The 20,298-nt window shown below is 33.0% G+C and overlaps 1 long non-coding RNA gene across 6 annotated transcripts; it reads left to right on the forward strand.

The window, feature by feature from the left end:
• The first annotated feature begins 1,590 nt into the window (after window positions 1-1,590).
• Window positions 1,591-4,626, forward strand: LOC112515832. Of its 6 annotated transcripts, none has more exons than XR_003069550.1 (4): window positions 1,591-2,777; window positions 3,769-3,832; window positions 3,927-4,005; window positions 4,466-4,626. It is a non-coding gene; the product is annotated as an uncharacterized LOC112515832 (long non-coding RNA). The 6 variants fall into 6 exon arrangements; XR_003069551.1 differs by having other exon boundaries at window positions 1,591-2,557; window positions 2,684-2,777; window positions 3,769-4,005; XR_003069552.1 differs by having other exon boundaries at window positions 1,591-2,514; window positions 2,684-2,777; window positions 3,769-4,005.
• The last annotated feature ends 15,672 nt before the right edge of the window (window positions 4,627-20,298 follow it).

The following is a 20,298-nucleotide window of genomic DNA, read 5'->3' on the forward strand; positions in this document are numbered from 1 at the left end:
GTTTGAAATTTGTCATTGTAAAATTGGGTTTTGATCATGGTGGTTAGAATTCTAGGATTGACTCAGTAGGGGTAAATTGGTCATTTTAACCAGTTCTGTCCAGTCCTATCATGTCTTACCAAACGTTGAACAGCTGTCCTGTCCTGTCCTGTTCTGTCCCGTCCTGTCCTGTCCTGTCCTGTCCTGTCTGCGTACCAAACGCACCCTAAAGGGTTTTGACGCCATCAAATGTACAAGGTCAACAGGTTACCACCAGTTAAAGTTGGTAAAAAGAATAGAAATCTGAAACTTCGTTACATTGATTTAGGGAAAAAAAGTTAATTGTTACACTAAATAGGGATTAACAACAAACTTTGTTGCTTTTTGCCCAAAATAGAAAATGGAGAGATGGAGTCGCTCCCTATTATTCCTTGTTTCTCCTAATAATGTAATCTTAAATCGACTGGCTGGATGAACAAAATGGTTCTGTCTCCTTGTTTTTTTCTTGGGGGTTTGCTTTATAGCTGTGGACCACATAGAAAAACATCAGGTGAAGCGTTATATTTGATGCGAGTCTCATATAAATAATGTACTAGTTTGTTACATGTGAAACTTTTTTAACTCATATTCGAACTGAAAAGGGAGAAAAAAAAGGAAACCAATTAAGAATTAGTCGAGGTGAACTTTGGACCTCAGGTGTGTGAATGCATGTTATTCTGGTTCGTAGTAGTTAGCACCTGCTCACTCTCAAATGAAGATCTCACGTCTGACTTTGAGTGTGAAACAAATTACTTCTTGACTTCAAATTGATAACAAATGTTTGGCTATTGGTTAGATATTATGATCAATGCATTTCTGTAACAGTATATTACCATTCTGAAGCTGTCAACTTTAAAACGTAGAAACAGAAGTTCTGAATTGACAAAGTCCGTATTGGGCTCTTTTTTTGTGACAAAAGGTATAGATGGTCTGCAAAAAACGGGTATGACACCCCCCCAACTGTACCGGTTCCATGGCCAGCTTGGAGAAGGTAAATAGGGGTGGTGCTTGGAGTTGAACCCTGGACCACCGCTATTCTGCAAGGATGCCCACCTCCTTGCTTGCTAGGCTAAAGCCAAGGAGACGTGTAGTTGTTGTTCAACCTAAATGATGCCCATCTTAAAAACATAATCTAGAAATGAAGCAAGTTACATCAACGGTTATTCTGAAGTCTTAGTTTTTGAAGTGAAATATCCTAAAATTGCTATGCTCCTTCAAGTTTTAGTTGAACATTTACCCATGGTTTCCATGGTTTAGTTCTTATCTGCTCTTTTATCCTTCATCGGAGGGGTTTACTTTTGTCTTTCTCTCCTTGCTGTGTTCAGCCAGATGCTTTGCTTTTACATGTTCTTCCCATTTGTGTTTGGTTCACTAAATACCTACAAATAAGATGTACCATCTTATAAAGCATTTAAGCAAAAGGCTTAAATACATGTAAAACATACATTTTTAAGGCTACTTTTTAAAAATCTCTTAATTACAACATGATATGCTTGATGTACAACTTGTCAATACTACCCGTAGGATTTGAATTCCCAATACCAGCACCCCACGCTCTCATCAGACGACGATTCAAATTTCAAGCTCTCAAGATGCACTATCATCGCTCTTATCAGATGACGATTCAAGCTCCTCTGAAGATTATTTCCCAAGACAACGATTCTAGCTCCCAGTATGATGTCTATTGATTCAAGATTGGTTATGGTTCTGTTCAAGGTACTTTCCTTCTTCCGGTTCGTATCCTCTCACTGAAGATTATCTTCCCGATTCCGTTCTCGATCCATCGCGCCTCTACTGATTCCATTCGAGGTACTTTCCTTCTTCCCGTTCGTATCCTCTCATATGGTTGTTCAACCCATTTTCATCTCCATCTTCACTTCTGTGTGTTATGGTTAGGGTTCTGTGTGTTCTTAAAATCTAATCAAAATGGATTATAGTTTTCTTTCAATGGGTTTGCCTCTTTGTCTTCTTGTGTCTTAAATTTCCATTGAAAGTGCATTTAATTCTCAGTTTACATGTATTTTCTTAGATGTACTTTAACTGATACTGTCTTCTTGTGGATTCAGAGGTACACTTTTATTGCAAAGGTACCCTTTACATTTGTTGGCTTTTGCAATTGGTATATGGAACTGGTGTATTCTAACCTAAAAGTTCCACAATGTATAGGTTTTATAGAAATTACATAATTGTTTATGTATCCTCTTCTAAAACCCACTTTTTTGCCTTCAATTTAAGAATCCTCCAACAAATCCCATGATACATATTGTCTTTGCATAACATATTTACTTCCAAAAAATCTTATCTTTACTTTTTATTTGAAAAGTAATGAAACAACTCTCTACTCTTTTTTTGTTTGTTTCTTTTGGCTTTGAAATCCTTTGAATGTTGAAAGAAAGGTCAAATTGCTTATGCGTTTAATGCGTTTCCCCTTCTTGTAGCTGCTTGAAACTGGAACTGAACACACAACAATGGAATCCTCCAACAAAGATGAATTGAGTAATTAATTCTCCCCATGATAATAAGCAAATTGTAGAACCATGTAAAGCCTGCAACTGTTGATGTGAAGCCTGCCATTTTTTGCATGTTACGAGGCTCTATGATTGTTTGCGGGTGGCAGCTTTCTTCATCTTAACTTCTTTATGATATTTGTTTTGCTGCTTCCTAGTCAAAGAGAAATCAAAGGAAATCAGTGATATCCACTTATGCATGCTTCTATCGGATCCAGCACCAACTCTAAAAAGTTGATAGCCATGGCACAAGTAAGTTCATTTAGTGCTTTGTGGTGGTTTATTCTTTTATGAATGTAGCAAGAACAATAGGATTTTCTAAAGAAATAAAGTTGGAAAGTTGAAAGCTCAAGTCTTTGTTAATTTTTTTTGATTTTATAGCTATTGTTAATGTATTTCTATGATTCATGATTTTCTTTTTGATAAACAGATAAAAGCGCCATCATTAGAAATATTGGCAAAACTCTTGGTGCCTTTTGATTCATAGAAATGTGCTTCCTTCGTTCTTTTTTAATTGGCCTTTTTTGATCAGCAGCTTATGGATAACTTCTCATTAGGGTTATCATTACTTTTAATGATATATGGCAAGGAAAGAAATTTCTATGCAGAATAAAGATATGCATAAACTAGGAGGTTTTTTAATACATCATTTGAGGTTTTTATATATTTGATTGCCAATCCCCTATTTCTTCATAAGTGATTAAGTGGAGACGCGTTTTTTTTTTGCTTTCTTGTCTGCCAGATTGTGCATTTTAAGTTTCTTGTGTATTACAGTATCATTGATTTAAGACTTTTTGTTGAGTGAAATTGAAAAATGTCCTCTGTCGATGAAAATGGAAACTCGTGGTGTTATTCAATTGATGCTAGACAAAATAAAGATATGCACAAAATAGGGTTTGCTTCTCGTTAGGACCAAGTTTTGTATACCAGATGAGAATTCTCAATTTTTAAACAGGGTTTGCATTCAAGTTGTTGGTCAAATATTTAATATACATTACAGTTACGAGACAATGCTCATCTCGCACTCCTCCCCAAGGCGTTCTAAGTAGTACGAACTGCTTGGTTATGCTGGTGTTTGTGAAAGATTCAAAATGTTCCTAACTACCTTCGTTGGATTTTGTATATCCTTGTTGTCCATTGTCTGCGTTTTTCAAATTGTTTGGTGAGTTTGCTTTTATTCATGATGAAATTAAGGAGCTTTGAAATTGATCCTAATTGCATATTTTGTTTTTTGGTAGCAGAGTGGATAAGAAGGGGAACTCTCTATGACCAAATTGCATCAATTAAGGCTTAATTTTCCAGTTATGGTATGTTGTTTCATGGTTTAGTCTTCAACAACTGTTTGATGGATGCTGGTTCATTTAGATAGATTGCATTTGTTAAGAATTGAGCTGCCAACAGAGGATATCAAGTTTCAATTGGATATAAGGATGGAACCTGGATGTTTCAGATACCGCTGGGCTTCTGTTTGTAAAAACGGGTATGCCATTTAATTCTGTAAGCCTTCTTTTATTTATAAATAAACTTTTTCCGGGATTCTGCCCCCTTGCCCAAAAAAAATTATTAATGTGCAATATATATATATATATATATATATATATAGAGAGAGAGAGAGAGAGAGAGAGAGAGAGATACGAGAACACTAACTATTTAAGAAAACAAGAAAAAAAATCGTTAATGTATAAAATCACGTGATTTTACATTGATGTCAAAAAAATGGAAGCGGACGACTTTTGAACCTGTATGATTTTGTACGTGAATATATATATATGTGTGTGTGTGTGAATTATGTATGATTTTATACGTGAATCATATATGATTTTGTACATTAACAATATTTTTCTTATTTTCTTAAATAGTTAGCGTTCTCGTTTGAACCTGGCCCTATATATATATATATATATATAACTTTATACAATAACTTCTCATTCTCTTTTCAGATGTAGGAGATGATCATATCCTTGGGTCAAAAGTAAAATTTGCTATCCATTTGTACCATCAAGATGTCTTCAGCTCAAGATTCTTTTTATATTCTAAAGGAAGAAATTCAAAATTTTGTTTCATTTTGTTATGTTCTCGTTTTCTGTTGCAGCTTTTAGTCATTGATGTGTGTCAAGGTATTTAGCTACATGTTTAAACGTTTATAGACCATACAAAGATGGCCCGTTGCCTAAGAAATAAAGCACAAAGCTATTAGGGCAAAACTCCTGTCTATTACTGATTGAGAAATAGAACAAGAGTCATATTATTTCATTAAGACGGTAATATTTATCGAGTGTTACTATATTTTAATTATGAACAATACCATCTTTAGTGTATGTAGGCAGTGTCAGATGATTATGCGTTTTGTTATGAAATTGCATATATCATTCCCAACTTGACAAAACCATGAATTAAGGGGTATGGTAAGCGACTACCAAGTTACATTACCTATATTTTTTTGTTGATTAGATCAAAGTTTATCCGGGTTTTGTTATATCTCTTTCGTCTAGATGGGTATCTGCGTATTTTAATCTTATGGCTTCACATTTTCTTTTAGGCATCAGATTTGTGAAATAAAATGTTTCATAGGGCTATATGGATACATGAAAAGAAAAGCAATTAAGTTTGTGGGATAGAGTCATTGATGCAATTGCACATCATGTTGCATTGCACAGGTTTACAACTAGTATTCATAAATGACAAACACTCGCATTTGGTGTGTTTGAACTCTTGACCTCCTAGGAGGCTGGGGCGAAATGAACCTACAAATAATGTTTCACTCTTTTAATATGTCTGCCAAACTTTTGCTTCTCCTTTGCCCTTAAACTTGTGATCATCCTTGATATCTGCTGTCCTCGTTAAATTGTTCCAACAATAAGGAGATGGGAGTTCATAAGTAAGGTCTTATTATTCATCTGCGCTCCATCAACCTGTGATTTCTCTCTCCCAAGATGGTGTGGGATTAGTCAAGTAAGAATCTCCCTTTTTCTTTCTTTTCTATAGCCATGGGTATCTAAGCTGTCATGCACGCATATCAACTATTTCATGGGCCCTGAAGTTGATTGTCAAGAAAATCTCCAATGGTTTTGAGTCTTACATCAGTTTTTTTTAATCTTGCAGCATAATTTCCTGTTTCTTTGTATTTCTTCATTTTTTATTTTTCTTTGCTTGTAAAAATACAGGGGAGGAGGTGGTTTTTCTATGTCTTTCCTGGTTGTGCCAGTGTCAACAATATTTTCTTTGCATCCCCATCTGATGCATCACTCATCAATTTGCTGTACACACAGGGAGTAGGGGGTATGATATTATCAATAGTGGCTGGGGCATAACATACATCTGTTCCCCTAACTCTTACTGTGGTATCATGTGTGAGTTCAACATAAAATTCCCTTACAATGGAGAGGTTGAAACTAGAAGGAACAACATAACCCCCCCCCCCCAAAGTTGTATAATTGTTTCTTCTAGAAAAGGAAATTGTTTCAATCTTTCCAGGCTAAACCCCTTGTCAGCTAAGGCCTCCTTTGAAGCCATTTAATCAAATTGGTCAAATGCTTCCCTTACAACTGAAAGTACCAAAAGAGGCATGAGTCCTCTTAGCTTTGGTTAGGTTGAGGTGATGCTACCTTCTTTGACTTGGTAACCTTCTTCTTTGGGATCTCAACCTTTTCAACAATTGGGGCTTCACCCTTCTTCTGTTGCTGTAGCAAGCTCATCAGTGCTCACATCAACGTGCTTATTCTGTGACTCATCATCTTCTGATCTTTCTTCTTCTTTTCCACTTTATCAGAGTCACTATAATCCATAAGACCCTCCCATGTGCTTTCCCCCACAATAGTTTCTTTTGCAGCACCACCCATCACAGCAACAATTTCCGCCTCAGCCTCTAAAGGCTGTGATTGCCTGGCCAAAATGGCTTTAGGCCTGGTTTGTTTGGCTACATTGGTTTCTTTCACAAGTTCGGGTTGGTTTTGGCTTTTGGTAGTAGTGGTGACCTCTGCTTCCAGAGGTCGTGCATAAGTTTATCATATGTTTGGGGTTGGTTTTGGAATTTGGTAGTAGTGGTGACCTCTATTTCCAAAGGTGGTGCATGAGTTTGCTCTCCTAGAATAAAGGCTATAGCATCAAAGGCTTCATCTAGGATATAGGGTTTTGTTGGGTTGGATTCATCAACAGGAATGGTTAGGGCTCCAGAGCTATTTGTAGAATGCTTAGTGTTTTGTGGGCTTGGGGGTAATAAGAATCGAGCATCAAGTAGTAGAATCTGGGGTTGATCATGGGTAGGAGATGATAGTTCCTTGTTGAGAGACCTGTAACTTGAAGAGTTAGATGAATCAGAAGTAGAAGATGAGGGGATATGGTTACAAGTTAACCAAGGGTTTGTCTCTAGGGTACAAAAAGGTTCTCTTGTTCAATAATAGTTTTTAGAGAAATGATGTTATTCCCTGGGAAAAACCTCAATATGTAGATCAAATCTTGTTAAAAGTTTGCTTTTCAAAAGCATCTTGTAGTATACTTGAGTATTTTTTCGGTTAACAAGATTGGTTGGCCAAATGCAGATTGTTGCAACAATGTACGAAAAATGTCATGGCAATTGTACCTTTTTCACAAAATCTTGTTATTCTTAAAAACTCAAAAGTAAACTTTAATAATACTAATCCACTTTATTTACGTATGTACATACCCATGAGGGCTGAGAGCCTAAGAACAACTTTTCAAGAGGTGTACCTGTGGTTGCTACAACATCATTAAAGGACTTGACCCTTTGACTATTAACCTTAAAAATGGTACCATTATTTGGGTCAATCAACTCAACAACTCCTTGGTTGTGTGCTTTGTGAACCTTAAAAGTTCAAGTCCACTTAGATTAGATCTAGGCTTTTTAGGGAATAGCTTCAATCTAGAGTTGAAGAGTAGTACCTTTTGTCTAGCTACAAAATCTCATTTCCAGATCCTCTTGTCATGCCGTCTTTTAGTTTTATCTTTGTGGATCTTGGCATTCTCATAAGCTTGATCTCTCATGTCTTCAAGCTTATTGATTTGTAGCTTCCTTCTCTTACCTGCAACATTTACATACATATTAAGCTTATCCAAAGCCCAAAAGGCTTTATGTTCAAGTTCCAATGGTAAGTGACAAGCTTTTCCAATACTAACTTCTAGGGAGACATGCCAATTGGGGTTTTATAGGCCCAAAGAGCATCATCAAGTTTGAGAGACCAGTCCTTGTAGGTTTCACAACATTCTCTGAAGTACTATTGATCTCCTTGTTTGAAAGCTCTACTAAGTAATTAGTTCGAGGGTGATAAGCAGTAGCCACCCTATGGCTTATGTTATATTTTTCAAGAACTTATTTCATCATGTTGTTTACAAAATAGGTATCCTCATTACTTATCATAGCTCTGGGGGTACCAAATTTTTTGAAAATGCTCTTATGCAAGAGTTTAACCATTGTCTTAGCATCATTGATGTGGCATGTCGTTCCCTATACCCATTTAGAGATATAATCTACGACTACCAAGATGCATTGACAATTTCCAGACATGGTGAGCCCCTAATTTGAATAAATAAGGGTCATCCCATAGATAACATTTGAATCATGAAGTAATTTATTTCTTTGGTTTTTATTCGGTTTTGGTGGTATGATCCCAACAACCAAGAAATTTGCAATGTCTGCAAACCATGGGGCTGTAGAATGTTGCAACATCAAGAGCTGCTCATTTGGGAATTTTTCATTGATTTCACCAGAACTTTACTCTCCTTTTTGTAACCTTGACAAGTGATCAACAACTTGGACAAAACCTTTTGAATTAATGTGTGATGCAAGTAATTGGGCAGTGGGTGAAGTGTTGGGCCAAATCAAAGAAAATGTTTTTGATCCTATCTACTATTCCAGCAAGACTCTTAATAGACTCAAACAAACTACACCACCACTGAAAAGGAGCTCTTGGCTGTTGTTTTTTGCATTTGAAAAGTTAAGATCTTAATTGATGGGAACAAGGGTCATTGGCCACATTGTACATGCTGCCATCCAAGTAGTTGATTTCCAAAAGAGATGCTAAGCCTAAAATCATAAGGTGGGTGCTTTTGTTACAAGAGTTTGATATTGAAATAGTAGACAAGAAAGGAGTAAATAACCAAGTTACTGATACTTGTCAAGGTTAGAAAAAGGAGAGTCAAGTTCCGGTGAAATCAATGATAAATTCCTAGATGAGGGCTCTTGAAGCTGTGACATCCTACAACTCCATGGTTTGCGAACATTGCAAATTTCTTGGCTGTTGGGATTATACCACCAGAACTGAATAAAAACCAAAGAAAGAAATTACTTCATGATTCAAAGAGTTATCTATGGGATGACCTCTTTTTATTCAAATTAGGGCTGACTAGATTCTGAGGAGGTGTATATCTCAAGAGGATGTGCTTGCAGTGTTGTAGCATTGCCATGCTGCTGCATATGGTGGCCAACGAACTATAGCCAAAATCGTACAATTTGGATTCTTTTGGCCTATCCTATTTCAAGACGATGATGCTCTTTAGGCCTATAAAACCCCAATGTCTCCTTACAAGCTAGTCTTTGGAAAATCTTGTCACTTACCAGTGGAACTTGAACATAAAGCCTTTTAGGCTTTGAAGGAGCTTAATATGCGTATAAATGTTGTAGGTGAGAGAAGGAAGCTACAAATGAATGAGCTTGAAGAAATGAGAGATCAAGCCCATAAGAATGCCAAGATCTACAAAGATAAAACCAAAAGATGTCATGATAAGAGAATCTTGCAAAGAGATTTTGTAGCCGGAAAAAAGGTACTACTCTTCAACTCTAGATCGAAGCTATTCCCGGTAAAGTTTAGATCTAAGTTGATTGGACATTTTGAGGTTCACAAAGCATACAACCATGTAGTTTTTGAGTTGATTCACCCAAAAAGTGGTACCATTTTAAGGTTAATGGTCAAAGGGTTAAGTCATATAATGATTGCTGTAGGTACCACATCTGTGGTAGACCTCACAAACTCTTGAATTCATGCATGAAGTTTTAATAAATTGTATTTATATACATTTTAATTGTAATATTGAATTTTAAGTAATATGCATCAATTAGGGTATTTCATGCATAAAAATAGTTTTTAAGAATTTATGCCAAATGCTTTATAATATAGTATAGATTAGTGGTATATTGAAATAAAGTGAAAAAAAACTCATGAAGCTTACTGAAACACTAATCTCAGTAGTGGTTAATAAACTAGCTTATAACTATCTAAACCGAACTTTTGCTATAAGTTCTACAAATAAGTTAGCTTATACTTGCCAAACATGACCTAATACATACCAAATAATTTTGTAAACTTTATAGTTTAGGTCTTCTATATAAATGTACTATTGGTAAATCTTCTACCTCCATGCGACATTGCTCTGTCAGGCTTTCGCCCATTGTGGAAAATTCCGCACTGTTGCCTCCCGATGATTCCATCAGTCATAATCGGAAAAAAAGGTCAGAAGAGGTTTCTTCTACAGTAACTTGATGTGGCAAGGGGTTCAAGCCCTAGGTTCCATAAAATAATTAATCGAAATTATATTTCATCCATATCCCGGTTCCATTCATTTAATATCCTTTTGATGTCATTGATATAATATATGTCATTTTAACCCTTGTAACAAGAAAACTGTTCGTTTAACTTAACCGAACAAATGAACGAACACGAATAGTAAACGAACGAAAATCTTTGTGTTCGTGTTCGTTCGTTTAGAAATCAAGTCTGTTCGTGTTCGTTTATGTTTGTTCGTCAACATGTTAAACGAACGTAAATGAACGAACATAAACGAACGGGCTAAATGAACATAAATAAATATTATTTGAATTCAAAGTAAATAAACAAAAGATTATATATTAAATTTAGTATATAAATGAACGTAAACGAACGATAAACAAAGGAACGTTCACGAACATAAATGAACGAACAAGACTCTTGTTCATGTTCGTTTGTTTAACTAAACGAACAAAAAAAATCTATTCATGTTCGTTCATTTATTAAATAAATGAACATAAACAAACTTCCCGCCGAACGTTTCACGAATGGTTCGCTGAACGTTTGGTTCGTTTACAGCCCTAATAGAACTTATTAGAAATTCCGTTTTGGTAGTTATGACAAAAAATCTCAAGTAAAATATTTTAATAATGATTTTTTATTTACAAAGTGATAATAAATTGTACTTCTTGTTCACAAAATTATACCATAAATCCATAATTAGATCAAATATCTATACTATATTATAAAATATCTGACAAAAAATTTTAAAAATCATTTTTATGCATAAAGTACTGCTTATTGATGCATATTACTTAAAATTCAATATTACAAGTAATTTTTGCGTAAGTACAACTTATTAAATCTCCATTTTTAAATTTGTGTAACTAACTGCAGATAAGCATAATCAAATACAAGATAAACATCCATTTTAAACATGGAATATCTAATATATAATTAAGATAATCATTGAGTTCTAATAAAATACTTGATTATTATCTTTATAAAAAATTATATTATTTAACGAAAAATAAAAAAATGAATTAAAGAAATACACAAGGGTGGTGCCTGATTGGTTTGAGCTTGACTCCAAAGGTCAAAAGTACCGAAAGGTCCCAGGTTCAAATCCAAGGAGGAATAAAAATCCCTTTGTGGCCACAGAGGTTCAAATGCGGTGATTCCGGGCTATCTGCAAAGCAGGTGGTCGCCCTGAGATTAGTCGGCTCGCATAGCGGGTTGAACATCCAGGTTAATAAAAAAATAGTTAGTTTGGTACTAATATAAAAAAAATCTTTTTTTATGATATATCTTCATGTTTATATTTTGTTCAAAAATAAAAACATTATCGTTTTCTCAAGACCACATAAAACTGTATTGTAACATCAACTGAGACAAAAAAATGTAACATTAAAATTAAGATGTATCTCGTTACATTGTACGGAATAAAATACATTTCAATTTAAACATTTTTTCCGTGGTAAAATATTAAAAAACAATAATTATTGGAATTTATTTTCCTCCACAAAAAAAGGCAGGACGACTTTAGAAATGATCCAAAAATGTTGGATGAACCGGATGGAATAAAAATTGAACCACTCTTGGTGCCAACCCACTTTCCAAAGTGCATTTACTTAACAAACAAGTGGGATTTCCAAATTATATTAAATAATATAAACCTTTTATAATGTTTAACAATTGAGTTATTGGTGTGTCAATTATGCAGTGTTGTTTCTTAGCATGTTAAATGTGAGATTTTGAATAGGGTTTTCAAAATTTTAGGCCTAATTTTACATATGTTTAGGCAATTTTCATCAATCTGTGTAAAATTATAGCCTAAATTGTTTAGGTACAAATTGTTAATTATTTAGGTTTAGATACAAATTGTGAATGATTTAGATTTAGGTTAGGTTCAGATTGTTGATTGTTTAGGATTAGTGTCTTTTCGTGCTTAACATATATGTATGTTGTTATCTCTTATGTAATGCCATCAAAAGTTCTGGATACAACAAAGCCTATAAAAAAATTGGAACGTCCCTACAACTGCTATATGTATTTTAAATTTTATCATTATTTTTAACACTTTAGATTTTTATCTAAGTGCTTTTTAGACATCAAAATTTGATTTTTTTTGAATTAAATGCATATAATATTATACTTTTTCTCTATTTTAGGACCAAAATTTTGTGTCTGAAAAATCGTTACAATTTGTTTAACGTTAAATTATAATAAAATTACGGTTTTAAATAACTCGGTATGGCTTTCTTATGGTACATTATGACGTCAAGGCTTGACTTCCCCATCACGTTAACCCATGTGGCTCCACGATAAAACTTGGCTTGCATTGTAACATGTTATGGGTCATTACAGCGTATTATTTTGTGAGGTGTGGTATTTTTTTAATATTTAACTTGAGGGATAAATAAGAAGTACGTATGAGACCTAAGACATAAATAAACGTAAAAAGGAAACTTAAGAAAAATACTTAGGGGCTGTTTACCCAAATACTTATCCGGTAAGTGCTTATCTATAGGAGTCAACATTATAATTTATTTTGATGAGTAAGATTTTAGTACATCAAAACGTATTGAATGCAACAATTTACGGGGTAAGCGCTTACCTGAGTAAGAGTCGTAATCTTCACTTACCGGGTAAGACTCTCCATCCTTCTCATCGCTCTTACCCGGTAAGATTCTTGACCATTGTCATGTTCATCCGATAAGAAAATTTATTCGGTAAACACTTACCAAGTAAGTGTTTAGTAAACGCCCCTTACTCTCATTTCCGTACACGAAGAGTCGAACACGAATTCTTGGAGAATGGAAGAAAGTAGTGAATAGAGATTCTAAAGATTTAATCCCGATTTTACACCATTAATATCGTTTTTTATAAGCTTTATGTATTTGGTATCAATGGTTCTTCTTTATTTTTTGTTTTAATTATTTTACACAAATTTAATTTATTCTACAGTATTATTCAAAATACTACTGTAACAATCTGTAATTCCATATAACATATTACACATAATGACATATATCAAACTATATTGAGTTTACACATTGGGTCACAATATACCAAAACTATACAGTTATTTGAAATAGGGTACACATTTTTGCTAATAAAATCTTAATACAAAAGATTCCTATATATAAATCGATCAAAAGCGAACTTCCACATGATCCTTGTTTGTTTTCATAGATAGCATCCAAACAGATAATTTCACAACCTTCCTTTTTCTTTATCGTTTAAATACAGCTGTCCTAAAATGCATATTTTTTAGAACAAAATGAGGGTTAGACTATACGGTTTAGGGAGGAAATCCTTGACAGTTCAATAATTCAGTAAAAACCGGTTAATGTAAAACATCTAAATCTGTTAATCAAAAGTTAGTCTCCAGACTCAACATCCCTCGATCCCAAGGTAACTTACCACAACCGTCGCCACTAAAAATCACCCACACCCCGATAAGATAGCAATCACTATCGGCTGTGACTCATCGTACAAAACAAATTCATGGGCACTAAATATGTATAACCCCCTTCCCGATGCGGACCATCACAGTCTTTGCACACCTAGATTCGGTTGTGTAAGTCCCCTTATTTCCAAGAATTAATAATTACCACATGTGTTAAATTTTAACAACAGACACTCAAAAATTGTAACACATTTAATGGTATCAATTTAAACACACCAAACTGGTATAATATCAAAGTAATAACCATTTGAAAAAAAATATGCATTTCAACTCGAAAATGGTTAAAAGAAAAGTCAACTTCATCACGAGAATACTCTAAATTCTTAACAAGTAACAAATCCCAAAACCGAATAATTGAAACTTAATCAAATAAGCGTGGATCACAATTAAGAGTGATAGCCTCAATCTTATCTCTAAAAAAATTCTAAGACATATAAAAAATTACCACAAAAAGTCTCAAAAAGACATAAGACAAAAAAAACAAAAAACCATAAAATAGTGGCCTATGCGACTTGCCACGCGACCAAAGTCCCGACAATAGTCGCACAAGTCACTGGTTTTGCCCAAAAAGACTTGCACATCCCAAAATTGACAAAATCTCACCAAGCTTAATATTCACATCTGTAATCACTGTAAACACAATAATAACCAAAGATGGTTCCCAAAACAACATAAGTGAAAAATCCCAAAAAAATCGAACTCAGAGAGTTACATGACTTAGCCCACGACCAAAGTTGCGGCGCTAATCGCGTCGTTCACTTGAGATTAAAGCTTCACCCCCGATTCATCTAATACGGCCTGCAACTCAAATCACACGAAACCCACCTGAGTTTGACTCAAAATTACCATCACTCTAAAAATGACCCATGAACACAATTATTTGGAATAGATAAAATCTCCTAAACATGTATGAATTTCAAATAACCAACCATAGATTCAAATGCTAACTCAACAATGGAGGAATATTGAAAACTCATTCCATGAAAAAGAATTCCAAGCTAAGTGTTTTTAAAACAAGTTAAGGCTATTGAAACTATGTTCATGGAATCGATTTCAACAAGAACTCCAACTTGGAGATCTAACCCACATACTTGAATACAAAAGAAAACAAAACCCAAAAACCTCAAGCTAGCACCAACCTAATATAACAAGAACAAGAGAAGAAACGTTTGTTGAATCTGTATGTCCATGATATTACACTTGACGATACTGTTAGTAACATATGAACCCATAGGGTCACACACAAGAGCAAACATATGCCAAATACATAATATATATATATAAATATATATAGGAGCATTCAAATGAAACCGTCCCCATTTGTGTAAACCGTGTAAACTAATTTCATCAATCCATTTTCTTGATCAATGGTCAAGATTAATTTACTTTATTTTAGGAAATTAAAAAATATATATATTAAAAATTTATTTTTATATTAGCAATAAGGGCAAAATGGTAAATAAAAATACATTTTCTGTAACATCCTATTGAAGGACATTATTCTTTATTTTAGGAAATTAAAATTTTCTATTTGTTAGAAAATAATTTCGCTAATGCAGCAGTTTTTTTATTTCTTATCCTGAAATTGTTTCAATGTCCTTCACACACCCATATAAATATGCACCATATTCATTATGAAATTATTTCAAGACGCACCGGTTTTCATCATGAATCCATTTTAGCATGTAATTATTTCATGACAAACCGCATAYATTATGCACCTGTTTCATTTTGCATTTCACCTACTAAATGGATCAACTACATCATCACGAAAACGGGGTTCACCATCAAACCAGTTCACTATTCATTGTTCAATTACGCCATGAACTAGTTTCACCTTCATGAAACTTGTTTCATGTTATATAGATTAATTTATTTCGCTCATGATTTGATGAATTCATTCCTTTAATCATTACAATCTTAAAGATTCTGTAGCAGATTACAATCTTCAAGATTATGGAGCAGATTCATCATGTACCCGTTTCATGACGAACCAAATACATTATGCACCCATTTCACAACTCTTGGTTCAATTACGGCATGAACCAGTTTCACCTTCATAAAACCTATTTCATATACATTAATTTTCTTATTTCACCTGTGATTTGATGAATTCATTCTTTTAAGCCTTATAATCTTCAAGATTCTGGAGCAGATTACAATCTTCAAGATTCTGTAACAGATTCATCATATACCCGTTTCATCATGCAATTATTTCATGACGAACCAAATACATTATGCACCCGTTTCATTTTCCACTTCACCTACTAAATAGATCAACTACACCATCAATGAAATGGGTTTACCATGAAAATGTTTCACTACTCATTGTTCAATTATGACATGAACCAGTTTCACTTTTATGAAACTTGTTTCATTTGTATTAATTTCTTTCTTCTATCATGATTTGATGAATTCATTACATTATGTCTTACAATCTTCAAGATTCACAGCAGATTCAATCGCATCACAATAGTTCAAAATTTTAAAATTATAATATAATTAAATATTTAAATGTTACCATTTATAAAATTTTCTTTATTACGTTTCCTTAATTAAGATTTATTAATAATTTCCATATTTAATTGAAAATATTGTAAATGACCGAAATACCCTAATTGATTAAATTTAATTAGAAAAAAAATGAAATTTTCCTATTGGTCGAAATTAGTTTACACGGTTTCTTAGAAATGCACGGTTTTCATTTGAACGTGCCCGAAATATTACAATAAATATTAATGCATATAATGTATTATTGTCTTTTAACAGAAATAATTGTTCAAACTAATAGATCTTTGGATTACAAAGAAATCGTAACAAAACAGAAACCCTACAACTCTCAAGAAGAAAATGCATACAAAATAATGCTCTCAATCTTGCAAAGATAATGAAAAGACAAATGTGCGATTCGAGCTCCCAATCAGATACAAAGCCATTTATATACTCAACCAGGATTTACAACCAAAAATGCACCCATACCCTTTAGTACTTGACGGTTTCAATTAGATCCTTAAGCTTCCAGAAATTACAAAATCACCCTTTTATAAAACTAAAGCTTTTGAATGATAAGATTGAACTAGAATAAGCTATATTTAACGTCTCCCCTCAATCTTGGCATTTAAACAAGTCAATTATCATTAATTTTGAGCATAGGTAATTATGTTGATTTACACCAAAGAGACTTGGTGAAAATATCATCAGGCTGTTCTGTAGAGAGATTCTTAACAATTTTTAATACCCCAACACTAACGTTTTTCTTGAACTTGATGAACATCAATTTCGATATGTTTAGAGCGTTCATGAAAAACAAGATTATAAGCTATTTCTATTGCAAATTTATTATTGCAATACAGATTTACAGGAAGTAAATCTTTGATTCTCAAATCAGATAAAACCTTAACAATCCAGATTATTTCACAAGTAACAAAAGCCATACATATGTATTCAGACTCAACAGAAAAACGAGAAACAATATTTTATTTCTTACTTTTCCAAGAAATAAACAATAACCGGTAACAGATCTTCTTGAAGAATTTAACCCCAGTCAGCATCAACATAAGCAGATAAATGGAAAGATTCTGACCTGGTAAAACTAACACCATTTCCTGGTGAAGACTTCTAATACCTGAGAACTCTTAAAGCCAATTTAAGATGAAATTGTCGATGTGAGTGCATAAACTGACTGAAGTAGTGAATAGCAAAGACAATATCAAGACGAGTTGCAAGAAGGTAAATTAGCCTTCCAATCAACTTTTGATAACTGGTATAGTCATGCAGAGAGGGATCATTAGAAATAGAATTCACAGAATCTGTAATAGTACGATTCATGTCCATTGGTTTACATCCTAGATATCCAAAGTCATTTAGTAACTCTAAACAATACTTTCTTTGAGACATACATATACCACCATCAAAATTAAGAACTTCAATTCCCAAGAAAAACTTTAACTTGCCAAGATCCTTAATTTAAAAATTATTTTTCAAATAAGCTTTGACATGATTTATTTCCATCAGATTATTTCCAGTTATAACAATACAAAATAGATGGTGAGTGCCCGATCAAATTGACTGGTCATGTAGGAACAAGGTTACCGGGACTTCGCAATATTTGATTGATCACAATTCTATATATTCCATTTACAAATCATCAACATATACTAAAAGAATTTATGAGAGTTGTGTCCAAGATTAAAAGATCAAAAGAATCCTATTCTATCCACTATAATCCGGGTAAACCACATAATCTATTAGTTCTCAACTCTTTGGAGACTAATATTGAAAAAGGCAAAGCCCATGCCAACTATTGTTAAGAACCCGACCAGCTACTCATTTATCTCTAAAAAAGATAAGTGTTTCATTAACACTTAGGGCATGCAACTCATTATCTATCGGTTTCTCATTTGGAGATAAATGATATTGCAAAAGAAGGATATATGTCCCCCCTTTAAGTCTTTTTGATCATATTTGAGTCTGATAAATTTGTATAGTCCACACTGTTTATCTTTTTGAACTTAAATGAAGCATTTGTTGCTTTATCATTTCTACACTGGTCAAATTTTACATAATATTTGTTATTCTGTCATAACATTCATAGATATGCGTTTTCATCTATCAATGATTGAATGGAAGTCCTGGTGAGATGAACATCAAACAAATCTCATATATGAAGTACATTCGTTGTACTAAATATATCTGTTATATTCACAGGCCAATTTTTTTTTTAAAGATTGAAAACAGGTTCATAAGTTGAATCTGGTTCCTTCTCTCACCTTAATAATCTGAAAAGATTAAAAAAGCGATTTTGAAAAGATTTTCTTAACTTTCTATGAATTGACGGTGTTCATCAAAGATCATTCATTTCGAAGTATGATGTAAATGCTCTTTATTTTCATCATAAAGGGGAGTTAATATTGAAAATGAATGAATATTTCTGCATCATTTCTGAAGATCAGGGAAGTTTTGAAGTTTGAAAGGAGTTGATAGATAATTGTTGATAATCGCTGAAGATTATTGTGCTGCAATGTTCAAGGGGTAGGATTTTAGTGAGGCAACAACTTATATACCATCTCTTTTCGAAACCTATATGAATCCATATAAGAATCATAAAAATTATAAGACTAAATGAAAAATCTATATTACAAAATAATCTTGTGCATTGTACTATTTCTTTCGTCGAACGTTTATTTTTATCCCACTAGATTTTTATTTTGGTATAACGTTTTAATGAGTCAACAATCGCGCACCATGACTCTCTTAACTTGGTACAAAGAGGGAGTACTGTTGAAGGATGAACGTGACATCGTTAAAAAAAAATATAGTGACAGAGGTAAATATAAACGTTCAATATTATTTATGTAGTAATCCTCCCCTCCATTTTTATCATCATCCTTTTTTTTGCACAACATACTTCTATTTTATTTCCAATTGGTTAGACTTTCAAAATCGATTATTTTGAGCAATTGTGACGAAATTAATAAAATTATAATGGTGTTTGTTAGTTTCTATAACGAATTTCGAAAGTTGAATGACTTTTATAAATATTAAATGTTTTCAATGATTTTTAAATTCAATGACAAATGAAAAATAAAGTTACAACCAAAAGAACATGTAAAGCAAAATGCAAATTGAATTTTGGAAAGGAAAGAAAAAGCGTAGATGGACCTACCATGATGGTTACGGTGGCACGTGTCACCGTATCATTCCTCCGTCGAAAGGTGAAATAATTTAAGTTTGTGAAAGGATCAACCGTATTAATCTGTTGTGTGCCACTGTATGTATTTTGAAACTACAATGAGAACAAGTTCTATTTGGTAGTGTCATTTTCTTAGTCAAATAGAGCCACCGATTGAATTTTTTTTGTATATTTGTTTTTTTATAGTCAAACGTTGCCATTATTTGAAATATTTTTCTTATAGTTTTTTCTTATGGTCAAATGGTGTCACCGTTTAAAACAAAATAGGGATCTGTACCTGAAAAAGACATTAAAATTATTCTAAGTTTTTGTGGCAACAATTGATTATCACGCACTATTAATTAATCTTATCTTTTCAATCTTTTTCTTCTTAAAGGATAATCAATCTCCAATTTAATAGTCACATAATCTCAAAACTAATTAATTAACATAATATTTTAATATTTTATTTTTATTATATAAATTATTAAAATAAATAAAAAATCTACGATATGACGTCTTAAAAAAGTAAGTTTGTTTTTTCCATGATATGTTTTTTGTTTTGTTTTTGGAATTATAATATGTTTTTTTTTAATTTTATCAACAACATAATATTTAATAAAATTGAAATTTTAAAAGTATGCTACATAAAATAAGAAATAAAATAAAATATGTTCAATTTGATGCAATTTGCTCTATTTTACAAGTAAAGGGTCGTTTACCAAATACTTATCCGAATAAGCGCTTATTAAATCATATTACTTTGCCCGATGAATAAGACAAGAACCAAGAATTTACTCGATAAGAGCGAGATAAGGACAGAGAACTCTTATCCGGTAAGTGAGGACGACGACTCTTACCACGGTTAGCACTCATCGGGTAAATTGTTGCATAAGATGCAACTTTTGTTGGCTAAAATCTTACCTGGTAAATAAGCGATAGTGTTGATTTTATCGCTAAGCATTTACCTGGTAAATAAGCGATAGTGTTTAAGTTTCTATTAAGTTGACTAATAGGAAAATATAGGATTACTCCAATTATTGATATTATGTGACATAAATTATAAATTGATAAAATAATCAAAAACAATTATTTATATTAGTTATTTTGAATAAAATTTTGAAATAAACTAAT

The sequence above is a fragment of the Cynara cardunculus genome (assembly GCF_001531365.2).
Source record: "Cynara cardunculus var. scolymus isolate 2C chromosome LG 7, CcrdV1, whole genome shotgun sequence".
Lineage (NCBI taxonomy): Eukaryota > Viridiplantae > Streptophyta > Magnoliopsida > Asterales > Asteraceae > Cynara > Cynara cardunculus.